This window comes from Macrobrachium rosenbergii, chromosome 41 (genome assembly GCF_040412425.1).
Source record: "Macrobrachium rosenbergii isolate ZJJX-2024 chromosome 41, ASM4041242v1, whole genome shotgun sequence".
Classification (NCBI taxonomy): domain Eukaryota; kingdom Metazoa; phylum Arthropoda; class Malacostraca; order Decapoda; family Palaemonidae; genus Macrobrachium; species Macrobrachium rosenbergii.
This window is the reverse complement of record NC_089781.1, coordinates 12485977-12498696: the sequence shown is the minus strand read 5'-3', so window position 1 is coordinate 12498696 and position 12720 is coordinate 12485977. Positions and strand designations below refer to the sequence as shown.

The 12720-nt window shown below is 37.2% G+C and overlaps 1 protein-coding gene across 7 annotated transcripts in view; it reads left to right on the top strand.

Moving 5' to 3' along the window:
• Window positions 1-3406: 3406 nt before the first annotated feature.
• Window positions 3407-12720, top strand: part of corn (cornetto) — a 229301-nt gene continuing 219987 nt past the window's right edge. For 5 of the 7 annotated variants that reach the window (XM_067083998.1, XM_067083999.1, XM_067083997.1 and 2 more), the window contains exon 1: window positions 3415-3573. The gene's annotated coding sequence lies outside the window, so the exon portion shown is untranslated. Of the gene's footprint in view, window positions 3574-12720 lie in introns of all 7 variants that reach the window. The other 2 variants (XM_067083996.1, XM_067083995.1) reach the window with 2 other exon arrangements.

Below are 12720 nucleotides of genomic sequence, written 5' to 3'. Positions count from 1 at the left end.
GGCACAAACCAACCCCACCTAATCCCCCTATCCCTGATCCCTATCCTGAATCGATAGCTGTTACACAGCACTCAGCTGTGATCTCGCAGACGCAGCTGTCTTTTTTTAGCATTCCCTGTCTGTTAGACCAGCTGTTTATGTAGGGAGGTAGTATTGTTTTCATTCACGACCATAGCTACTCATTAGATCGATCTTAGATATAATTGATTTACGAGGATTTAATCAATACTCTGAGACTGCTGCCTATCAGCACTAAGAGAGCTCTTGAAATCGTTTTGGTTATGGATTTCATCATCGGTGGGGAAGGTCAGATTTCGGAGGTATTTGGGGGTTATCATTACAGTTGTTTCGAAGGTAATTATTATTATTATTATTATTATTATTATTATTATTATTATTATTATTATTATTATTAGCGGCAGCAGCAGCTCAGTTTGTTAATTTGGCAACAGGATTAAACAATTAGCTACTTCTGGATTTTTACGAAAAAATTTTCATAACTGGGGTTCGTGGCCGACAACGAGAGATTAGATTTTGGGAGTTTTAGGGAAGTAGCTATTTTGTTTTGTTTTTTAATTTTGTGATAAATTACTCGTTTCAAGTCCTAGGCTAGAGAAACCGGAACCCTACGCATCACAAGTTTTGTTAACAATATTAAATCATTATAACCCTAACTGGCTGCAAGTGATGAGGTTTTGGCATGTTATTGCAACTGTTGTTTTTGTTATTATCAACTGTGACAACTGGTCCAAACGGCCCTCGGCCACAGTTGGGTGTGAGTATAATGAAAGTGATTATAACTGTTGGTACTATTGTTTTTGTCTTGCAGTCATCTGTTTTCATGCCTTTGAATTTCATTATGGCGAAACCTTAACGAGCAGAGAAGTGACTTTAAAAATATTTACACTTTCCTTTGATTACTTGCATTCCACCTTCACGATCTTCTTACTTTACCATTTCTTTAAACTGAGAAATTCCTGTGTCAATGTTGCAGGTGCTTTGAAAACTTTTGAAAAATAAAAATACAACAAAAACTGATTCAAGCAAGTGAAGCAAAATGTTTCGGAAGTGAAAGGTCCAGCAATGACTCCGTGATAAGATTTCGTAAACTTTAACTTGGCTGGAATACTCCTTTACCTTATATAAATTTTATTTCCGATATGTCATTTTGGAAGAAAATCGACATCCAAACGTTTCTTTTCGGCGGACCACGCTAGCCCATATACATTAAAGATAAATCGTGTAGATCACTGTTTCTCAACCTTTTTTTCTGGTGGTGGCCCCTTCAATCCAGTGCAAGTTGTTGTGGCCCCTCCATGCCAACTCTGAGTTCTTCCCCCCACACAATTCCGTCCATCACCTTAATACGCCTAGGGAAGGTATATTAATGGTTCTAGTTTGAGTAGTACCATGTACTCAAAACACTAAAAGATACTCTTACCCCTCCCTCAATAACAAATAAAGTGAATAGATAAATAAAATTCATGACAAGTATGTGTGTGTGTGTACTGAGTGTACATGAAAGAGACTGTGTATGTAAGTATAAATGTATGTTTGTACACTGTATGTAAAGTATAAATGTATGTTTGTATGTACATACGTATGTGGATATAAAGTTATCTTTCACAAACCTCTTTGAGAACTTAAATCAAGTCTCTTCCTCGTCTATGTTAAACTGAAAGACGGATCTATTATTGAAGAAGAAACAATATAACGGTTATATTATAACCCATATACCGTTGCTGTTAAAATTGTTATAAACATCTTAATGGTTGTCGTTCGGAAGTTTACCAGTCAGCATAATCTTTGATAGTTCAGTCTTTTACCACTCTGCCTGCTAGAGAGAGGGAGAGAGAGAGAGAGAGAGAAAGAGAGAGAGAGAAAGAGAGAAAGAGAGAGAGAGAGAGAGAGAGAGAGAGAGAGAGAGTTAATGGTTTTTGTCAAGGGTCATAGTTCAGCCTTTTACCACTCTGCCAGCTAGAGAGAGAGAGAGAGTGAAGAGATTATTGAATATTTCACTGTCTGCAAAAATTACCTGTATATTGAATTGAATGATGTTCAAACTAAACTCAAGCATATTAATGATTTATTTCAAATATTACACATTTATATATTTTGTGGGTCCTAAATTTTCTGTGGCCCCCCATGGCCCCCATTTTCAAATTTTGCCTTGTGGCCCCTGAAAAAAATCTCATGGCCCCCCAAGGGGGCCATATATGGTTATTGAGAAACACTGGTGTAGATGATTCATAAGATAGTCCTAAATTAACCCAAATATTTATTGAAATAACCCGATCTCCGAATCTTGACCTTCGTTTGAACATGTGAGTGCCTGGATGCCTAGACCAGAGAGTAATGAGCACATGGCATTCAAAATTGCCTTATCTATGTCTGGCCGCAACAGTATTTGATAAGCGCTTTGTTGGGGAGTTCCTAATTTGAAGTGAATCATCCTTTAAGCTCACTGTTCATTCGTATTTGGTTATTTCCAATTTCCTAAACAAATTTTGGTTGCAAAGATATCTTTATAAAATGCATAAGTGGATTACTATATGTATATTACACAAATGCAAAACAGGTGGGCTCGTAACAATGAAGTACAAGGAGAAACCCCGTTTGAAGCAAGAAATTAAATCAAAGAGCGGCGGTTCTGTACGTACATCACCATGTATAGAAGCACATTTTATCAAGGTCAAACTCATGCACGAGGGAAAAAAAACCGAGTTGCAAGTTACTCATGGGTTGAAATATTACTTGTTTACATGCCAATTCTTCGTGCCTGCGATGGCGAGATATGTAACTTTGTATTACCAGAAGGCGATAACGTTTTAGTCTGTTGAATAGTCAAGTAATCTTGCATTGTCCGAGCCTCTGATAGCACTCTGCTTTTAAAACCGTCAATATAATGCAACACCATACTGCGACGCCGTGTATGGATTTAGATCAACTTTGTTGCGGGTAGAAATATGATGGGGGGTCGTTCTGTCACGGCTAATTCAGAAACGTTTTTGAAAGTTTTTAGTTAACAGCTAATTTTATATTGTGATGGATTGTGCACATTAAAATTTATAGCTTTTACCGCTGAAATGTCATCGCCCTTTCATATTTGTTACAGTTTTGTTATAATAAAACACTTTCAACCTGGATCAATGAATGACAGGCAACCCGGCACCGTGTTGACCGTTACACTGCCTGCCAGGCGTATTGATTAAATGAAAATATTTCCTTTTTCCAGAGTTAATAAATAATCAATCAGAAAAATCAGGGCATAAATTATTATTATAATGCAAGATATGTCATAATAACTATCTAAAAACTAGGTAGCTTTTGCATTATGAATTTATAATGCACTTCTTTAGCTGTACGAGAACATACTCACCATTCAAACGAACCAGCAGTGTCTCCCGGCAACGCGAGAAGCATTTGAAACGGTGTTGTGCCTTTGAAGGAGTGTGTTGGTGTCTGTGTGTTGTAAATAAATTGACAGTATTTAGGTGACTAGAAGCGATTGTTTGTGAAGGATACGCATTATTGATACCCAATAGCGAACAAATAGAAGGAGATATATGCAAGGTAGGTTGATCAGTTATGACGCACTTTTGTCGAAGGCAACGGCTTTGTTTCCCTAAATTTGTCTCCTGTTTCGATTTCGTAGATATGTTTTTAATGCGTCCAGTAATTATTATTAATTACTACGGGTGTGATAGTGTAGGAGTCAGACAGATTGCCACGCTGACGGTTGCGTATGTGGCGTTTATGAATCTGTCACTTTACGGAAGAAAATCGGGACGTTTCGTCAAACGTTGTCCCAAGAGAGGAATGATGGCATTTGTTATTTAGGCTACACTAAGCTACCCGTTGCTAGAAGAATCCTGGTCCTGTCAAGGTTAAGTTGGTGGTTCCTCAGTGCGTTTGGGCACGACATTTTAATTAGCTGCCATTTTTAAAAAAATAATTATTACTAAATGACATAAAGGCCACACCGTTGTGTTGTCACTGCTGATTCGTCCTGGAAAGGATCTAGGCCACAGTAGCCCAGAGAGTAATCGGCCATCGTAAGGATTATCATCCAGGTGCGCATGGCTTAGGACCATGTTCCTGTGATGAATTTTGGATCCATGCGTAAAGTAGCTGTCATTACATTCTAAGTTCAGGAATAAAGTAATTCTAGGTAGCTGTCATTGCTTTCTAAACACTGGAATAGAATAATTCCAGATAGCTGTCATTGCATTCTAAACACTGGAATGAATTCTAGGTAGCTGTCATTACATTCTACATACTGGAATAAAGTAATTTCAAACCTAGTCTGCTAGGTCATCCTAGACTCGGGTGTAGTTAGACCCATTACGTTCAGCCTAGGCCAGCCTTTGTTATCTAAATCCAAACCTTTGTCGTTTTTATGTTGACCATAATTTAAATATAAAGAAACCCGTATGGTGATGTATCACGAAATTGCATGCTTCACACATGAACGTAGCCCGTGCTAGCCAAGGCAGAGTAGGTATTAAAGAGTTGCTATTAACAATATTATAAAATTTAGGCTACCCCAAATAGCCCCCAAGCCATCTATGGTAGATTAGAAGGGTTATTGACCGGTAACACTTTAGACTCTCAGTTAAGCCCGTAATGGTCATGACAGAATTTGGAGGAATTTTCATGACGGAATTATTAGAAAGAATATTCTAATACTGTGGTAACTGAACTGCTTCTGGCTGAAGACTGTAACCTAACATTTTTATATATTTATATTTACATCATTTGGGAATAAAGTTTTATTCATGGTCCAAACCTAGTGTTGTATTACAGCCGAGTGGTGGTTTTGAATGGCCGAGATTAGTAGTACTCGAGATTGAGGCTTTGGATGGAATCATACCATTCACCCATATTTGACGTAAATGATTTTACAATGAAATGACACAGAGGTACAGGAACAACATTGTTCCTCCCATATGAGGTGAAAGAGTCAATAGTGTAGTTTTGCATGTAGGCATATGGTCGGTGAGGAGACTATTGTGGATAGCCTATAGGTATTGGTTATGTATGTTCTTACACAAAATAGCCTTCACGATGGTAGGGTTATACAGTTGTTATTCGATATTTAATTTTTTTGTCAGAAAAGTGACGAGCAAAACACAATGATTTCTGTAGTAGCCTCAAATAAAAATCGATTTAAATGTATTGATCAGTCGTAAAAGTTAAACGATTTTATGGCTTGTTGGGTATATTTGACAGATGTGTTTTGCCATAGCCATTATGAGGCCTAGTGAGAACCGTTATCATTTTAGTGTCATGTGACTTGAATTTTGTGTGTGTGTGTCATTTATGAAGTACCAGGATGAAATTATTTGGCGGTGCTGCTCAACAGGGGATTTGCAGACATTATTGTTAGTGTTTAGATATTGAAAGATTGGATAACGTGCCTTAGGCTATGAAATGGGGTTTTATTATTATTCATTTGACGACACATCGAGCAGAATAACTTACCTTATCAGTTATATCTTCAACCACAGATTTTGTGGCGTAGAAAATAAGTTTAGAGCTACTGGAGTACAAGCGAAAACCGTGTAAGCTAAGCCTTTGCTGCAGATTCTTTCTTTCCCGGAAGTGTGCAGTTACAGAAACAACGGTAACGCTTGGTTCTTCGCAGGCCTATATATTCTAGACTAACTGGTCAGGACTAGGTTATATAGGCTTCGTAGTATTGAAAACTGTTCATTGGTTTTTAAGTAATATTTTTATATATATACATATATATATATATATATATATATATATATATATATATATATATATATATATATAATTTCTCTTATTCGTCCACTCCCCATAGAAGGGGCGGGCCCAGGTGTTTCCCCTTTATTTCCCTGCCAGTAATTTGGGACGAGCTTGCGAACCCCATGCCCATGCCCATTTCCACCCCAAAAGCGGTCTATTATTACCATGTACGTAATTCACTGGTTAGGTCAGCCGAAGGTCTCTCTCTCTCTCTCTCTCTCTCTCTCTCTCTCTCTCTCTCTCTCTCTCTCTATATATATATATATATATATATATATATATATATATATATTATACATACTGTATGTGTGTGTATACTTAACCTTCTTTAGACCCGAAATGAAAATATTGTAATCATACATGCAAATGAAGCATATAGGCTATTTGAACCTAGAACAAATTGTAAGTCAGGCGAGAGAGCATTTGTACACTTCGCACCAAGGCTATACAACAAAATACCGACTGAAGTGAAGAGAATACAAGAATAAAGCAAATTTAAAAAAGGAACTAAAGACTCACCTATTCTGCAGGAGCTACGATACTGACGAGAAAACACTGAAAGACAATTACAAAATATAAGAAGTACCTTATTTTGAAAACGTACAAGGGTCCCCCAGAGAGGGAATTATCCCCGTGGAGGGCTGTACATAAAGCTAAACAAAGTGAACATATATGTATATGTATGTATATTTTAAAATAAACACGTGTGCATTGGTCATGTTCAAAATGGGTGTACCATTATGTTTTGTCTCCCAGTTCCACTGGCAAATGACTTTTGACACCCCAATATAATTCTGTTGAGTCGTTTTGTAGTTTCTTTAAACTTTTCTGTAAGTATAAATCCTCTAACGAGAGTTTTAGCAGCTCCTATCACGCATTTTGTTGAAGCCGATTCTGTGAGATTCTTAGAGCTCCCCATCGTTGTTGAGTTTGCCATTATTATTCAAATTTCATTGGACTTGCAGGGCGCTTTGCCTCGATATTTGGGGAACTTACAGATAATACCTTGGATTTGCTGTAAGATTGTCCGCCGAGTTGGAGTATTTTGTTGAAATGTCCGATGTATTTTTATTACCCATTTTTTTTTTTACCGTGAGTTATATTATATACTTTACCGCTGTTTGTTTTCGTAATTTAAAAACCTAGTGGATTAAATTGTATTTAAAAAAAATACTTAAGACCGTGACTGTAAAACAAGGATGTTATTGGTAAATTTGGATATCGTCATAAATCTTTAAACAACAGGATCATGAACCGCTCTGGTCTGGTAAAATTGTAGGTGATATAAGTTACCAGCTGAGCGAGGTGTATGGTTTCAGAGATCAGCATGAGGGAGAGAAAGGACTTTTGGGAGACCTTCTTGCTAGGTATGTTGTCAATCCATGCTTTAATTTTTTAAACTGGCCACAACATTGGGTAACCTGAGGTGGTGAGAGGGAGAAAATCGTTAATGTTGTCAACCAGTAATTGAATTGTCTTTCTGAATACCTTGCATTTATCAGTACCACACATACAATATCTTCGGCGTGAATCCCGGTAGGGGGTTAGTGCCGTCAGTGTAACTCAAGTGGTGCACTGTAGGCATTACTTAAGGTTCTTTGCAGCGTGCCTTCGGCCCCTAGCTGCAACCCCTTTCGTTCCTTTTACTGTACCTCCTTTCATAGTGTCTTTTTCCATCTTACTCTCCACCCTCTCCTAACAATTAATTCATAGTGCAACTGCGAGGTTTTCCTCCTGTTACACCTTTCAAACCTTTTACTGTCAATTTCAGTTTCAGCGCTGAATGACCTTATAGGTCCCGGTGCTTGACCCTTGGCCTGAATTCATATTCAATTCAATTCAATATCGGCGTGAATAAAAACTAAACTTGTTACCCGAGGCTAATCAGAATTCACATATAGGCCTAAAGGTACGCACTGTATTGTTTTATTGGACATTAAATCATTCATAATTCCTTTAACAGAAGTTGATCGGGGCACAGCAGGAAGCATTAGAATGCTTGTTTACGCATGTTGACCGACCAGTGTCAGTGGGCGTTGAGGCAAAACAGGTGTTGTGCGAAGGGAAAGGAGAAGTGTCACCTGTCGAAAGTTGCGAGACGACACTTACCAGTTAGCTAACTTTGTGAATTTCACCCGGCAATCAGAGCCCCCACCTCCCCTTTCCCCTTCCCCTTCCCCTTACCAGTTTGCAGTCACTTTTGCAAGTCCTTCGGACTCTTATCAGTATCGTATCTCGAATCGAAAGCGAGAAAGTTGTTGATCTTTTGAGTGGTAGACGAGACCGCCTACACTGGGCACTTTTACATATGCCCACATGCCCGATTTACCCGCCACATTTTCTGTTTGCTTTTTTGTTTTTCTATCTGGTCGCTACCTGGATTGCTTTCTTCTATGAACTCGTTTTTTTCGCTTTTTTTTTTTACCTTTTAGTTTGGCCTAGATATGACTTCTTGAAATCCTTCGCGTTAAAAAAAAAAAAACTTAGAAATAAGTTGAAAGTTCAGTGCCTGTTTTGCATTCGGACCTTGATGTATTTTTCAACTTATTTGGTCGGAATGGTTAACAGCGTTTGTAACTGAAATTCAAGGGGTTGCATTTTTTGAATGGAGGCTGTAAATATCGACTACGGAACTAATTTACGTAAAAATTTTACGTAATAATTTTAATCTTTGACTGGCAATTACTGTATTCATCAAAAAATATTCCCAGTAATTGATTAAACAGAATGAGTTCCGTAGTGTTAATTGGTGTTTGAAGATTCATGTGGAAGTGTTGGTCTGCTTCGATAGTCGCTGTATTCAACAAAGCACGGATAGTTAAGACAGCGTAAAATCATTGATTTTTTGTTGATTAATGAAACGGCGAAAGAAAATTAAAGTGAAATCGAGCGGAGACCTGACTAATATTCCTGTTTTCTTGGGCGACGTAAGTCTGTGTTCATTGGGCTGTTTAATTGTAAGTCTAGACTACGGCCCTTACGCAGGGTGATGTTAATTGCTTGAATTTATGTAGCGTTAAATTGAGTCTGTTGATATTGATAAATGCTTTCCTTTGGGAATTACTCTTAGTGGAAGATTTTTGGGAGTATGTGAAGGAGAAATGATACGAGACAGTTATATTTATTTTCAGTGAAGCTACACAAAAGTTCCCCGTAGGGGGTTAGTGCCGTCAGTGCACCTCACGTGGTACACTGTAAGCACTACTTAAGGGTCTTTGCAGCGTCCCTTCGGCACCTATCTGCAACTTCTTTCATTCCTTTTACTGAACCTCCGTTCATGTTCTCTTCCTTTCATCTGACTTTCCACCCTCTCTAACAATTATTCAAAGTGACACTGCGAGGTTTTCCTCTGTTACATCTTTCCAGACCTTCTTACTGTCAATTTCCCTTTCAGCGCCGAATGACCTCGTAGGTTCCAGCGCTTGGCCTTTGGCCTAAATTCTATATTCTGTTCTATTCTGTTCTACAGAATGGTCACTTTCTATTATATTCCAACCATAATGCAACTAAAGAAAAGGAGAAGCTCTATAACTTGAGTACTTTCACAATGGTAGGCAGTTGACATAAATTCTGCCCGAGATTTGTTCGTAACTTCTAAACATTTTTAGTGACTAATATTCACTTTGAAAATAGGCTTTGAAACATTTATCTAGAATATATATATATATATATATATATATATATATATATATATATATATATATATATATATATATATATATATATATGTGTGTGTGTGTATTGGAGCATTCACTTAGAAAATAGGTTATGAAACATTAATTTAGAAAGTATGTTTTGAAATGTGTTTAGAACATGAGTTTTAAAAAGTTCACTTAAAAGATAGTTGTAGAAACATCGGTAAGAATGAGTCAATACTGAAAGGTGTTAGCTGCCAGACTTTACTTTTAATCTCTCTCTCTCTCTCTCTCTCTCTCTCTCTCTCTCTCTCTCTCTCTCTCTCTCTCTCTCTCTCTCTCTCTCTGTAAGAACGGTAAGAAGTATTAAAGTTTCATTAATGGTTAGCATTCTTTTGGTGTGACCTTGACTTAAAGGATAATGTTATATGTTCGAAATATATTTGAAGTAATTATTGTTTAAATCAGCTTTATGCGTGTGATTTTGCCTTCCATGCGTTTTTTTTTTTTTTTTTTTTTTTTTGTGAACGTGCATTGAAACGGTAAGAATAAATCTATTTTCATCTCGGACTTTTTTCCTGCACAATTCAATAACCTCTCCAGCGACTTTTAAACATGGCCGAATTATATATGTAATCTTCTTTTTACGATTTAATTTCAGGTTCATTGAATCTAATCTTCCAAAAGCCACTTGCAGGAACATACAATGCATTCATTAAATGGCTGGTCTTTAAATTATTGTTATTTCTGTTTCGTATATAAGGAAAAAAATCGTGTTCGTTGATCCGTTTACACCCTGGGATAAAAAAAACCAGCCCAGGAAACATTTTACTTCTTGGCAATGACTCATTCTGTGCCTCCGGTTGTATGACCAATTGTTTTTTTTTTTTTTTTCCTCGAACAAACTCATGACCGTTGACGAGACAGATGTTAATAGTGGCTAGTTATCATGGGCTTTACCTACAATTTTATTATGTATATTAGTTATTTAATATCAGCTGAGAGTTTTAAGTAATTATGTCGTGCAATTGGAACTTCAAAAGTTCAAGCGATGATGCATTGCGTTACTGCCCTAATACTATTCTCTTTGCATTTTTATCTGTTTGTTAATATATTGATTTGTTTTATTCTTTTTAATAATTGAGGTCGCTTCTTTCTGTATTTCCATTTGCCTCCTCTTAATACTTCCTAATGAATACCATATTCTTTGGAAGCTTGAATTTCAAGTTGTTGGCCCCTGTGAGCTTGCTCCATGTGAATAGGGTTAATTTTCTGAATAATAATAATAATAATAATAATAATAATAATAATAATAATGTTAATAATAATAATAATAATAATAATAATAATAATAATAATAATAATATATAGTTAACATCTTCATACAAATACATATTTGATTTAGGTGTTCCCCTTAGGTCTATGTTTTTAAACATTTATCGTTATTGTTTATCCGTTTATCCAAGGAGTTGCAGCCACCTTGAGATCCCAGTAAGGATTTTGTCGTAAAGCCCTTCTAGTATAGCCCCTGCCTCCTGCTCTCCCCCTCTCTTCCCCGCTCTTGTTTGCGTGTTTACTGTTGCATAATTGTTGTACATTTGCTTCTTTTATGGAGTACAGCAGGGATTTTATTGTGACGATGGGGAGAATGTATTCGATTATCCGGTGAGTAAGAGAGGGAAAAGGAAGGGGGTTCCGTCGTGTTGCTTTGGTTTTATGCCCGTCTTTTCAAGTCTTCTCTTTGTTTTTGTTCTTGCCTTTTCGAGTCTTGTCTTTTGGTTTTTGTATTGGTTTTGGAGTCTGTCTTTGTGTTGGCCTTGCCTTTTCGAGCCTGTCTTTGTTTGTGTTCTTTTAGGTCCAGTTTGAATAGAAATGTGATGAAAGGGCATTTGGACCTTGGCATTTGACGTTTATTTATTTTTTCGATAGATTTAAGATGTCATTTATACTGCCGCTGCGTTACTTACCCCGTTATTACCGTAAAAAAATACTGAAAACTGTTATTATGACATGTATTGTTTTATATTGATTTCATGCTTACCGTTATTATTGTTGTATCTACTATTACTGTTTTATTGTTGTTTCATCCCAGACCCGGTAGGGGTGATGCAGCTTCTACGCCTTTGTTTCATGCAACTGCGGCACCCTGGAGGCGAGAATGGAATACCCCTTGGGTAATTGATGCCCTCATAGTGAGGGAAGACGTAGTGTGGTTAGGATGCCAGGAGCAGGGGTAGAATTGGTTGCCTTATATTGGGGTTTAGATGCAGCCAACCAAAGACGGCCACAACTGGTTAATGGTGACTGGGTTTGTTGGGGGAGGGGAGTGGGTGGAAGGGGTGGGTGGGCATTGGCATAGCTCCCCTTAGGTGATTGGTCAGAAGTAGGGGTGTGGTTTTCGATCGGAGATGGAGGGTGGTGATGACGACTTTTGGATGGCTCCTAGCATTCCTTTAGGGGTTGAGAGAGAGAAGACAGACATGTTGATTGACAGTAGACTATCAGACAGGCTGTTTTCGTATCCCTTATACTCAAAAGAATGTTGCTTTCAGTTTTCTTCTTTGTTTTTCTAGTTTTCTTCTTTAACATTTCTTTTCCTTTTAGACATTACAGTGAGCCAATAAATTTTTCAGCATCCCATTGTGTATATATATATATATATATATATATATATATATATATATATATATATATATATATATATATATATATATATATATATATATATATATATATATATATATATATGTCTTCCTTTTAGCACTTGAGATTCTTGTATTAACTAGTGAAGAAATGATTCGGTGGAGTTGCCCACTAACGATGATAATTAATGCTTGATGAAACTTGTTACAAAAGGAACTAGAGTTTATAAAGTAATTTTTCATTTCATGACATCAAAGTTAATGATTGTTATTTTCATTACTTCGGAAAATACTTGCTGCTTTGTTTGCCCGAAGTTCGTTACTGACGGAAAATATAAAAGGACGTATCAATGGAGATGCAGTCTGTCTCTCTCCCGCAAATCGTTTGCAATAATACCTTTCGATCGTGTGAGCTAAAACGCTGGCGTCGAGAACCAAGATGATTTCTCCCACCATTTTACATCCACACCGTGACGCTGCTTTTGGTAACCAGCATTGTCGAATCGTTCTCTTTCATTGCCGTTCATAAACGCAGTATGGGGTTATTGCTTCCCCAATCATCCCCTATATGACACTGTTACTTGACTTCATCCCCAACCTTTGTGCGGTGTCGTAGCTTATCACACTTCGTCTTGGATGCGACCGATGGTTGCTCTATTGTTATCTCG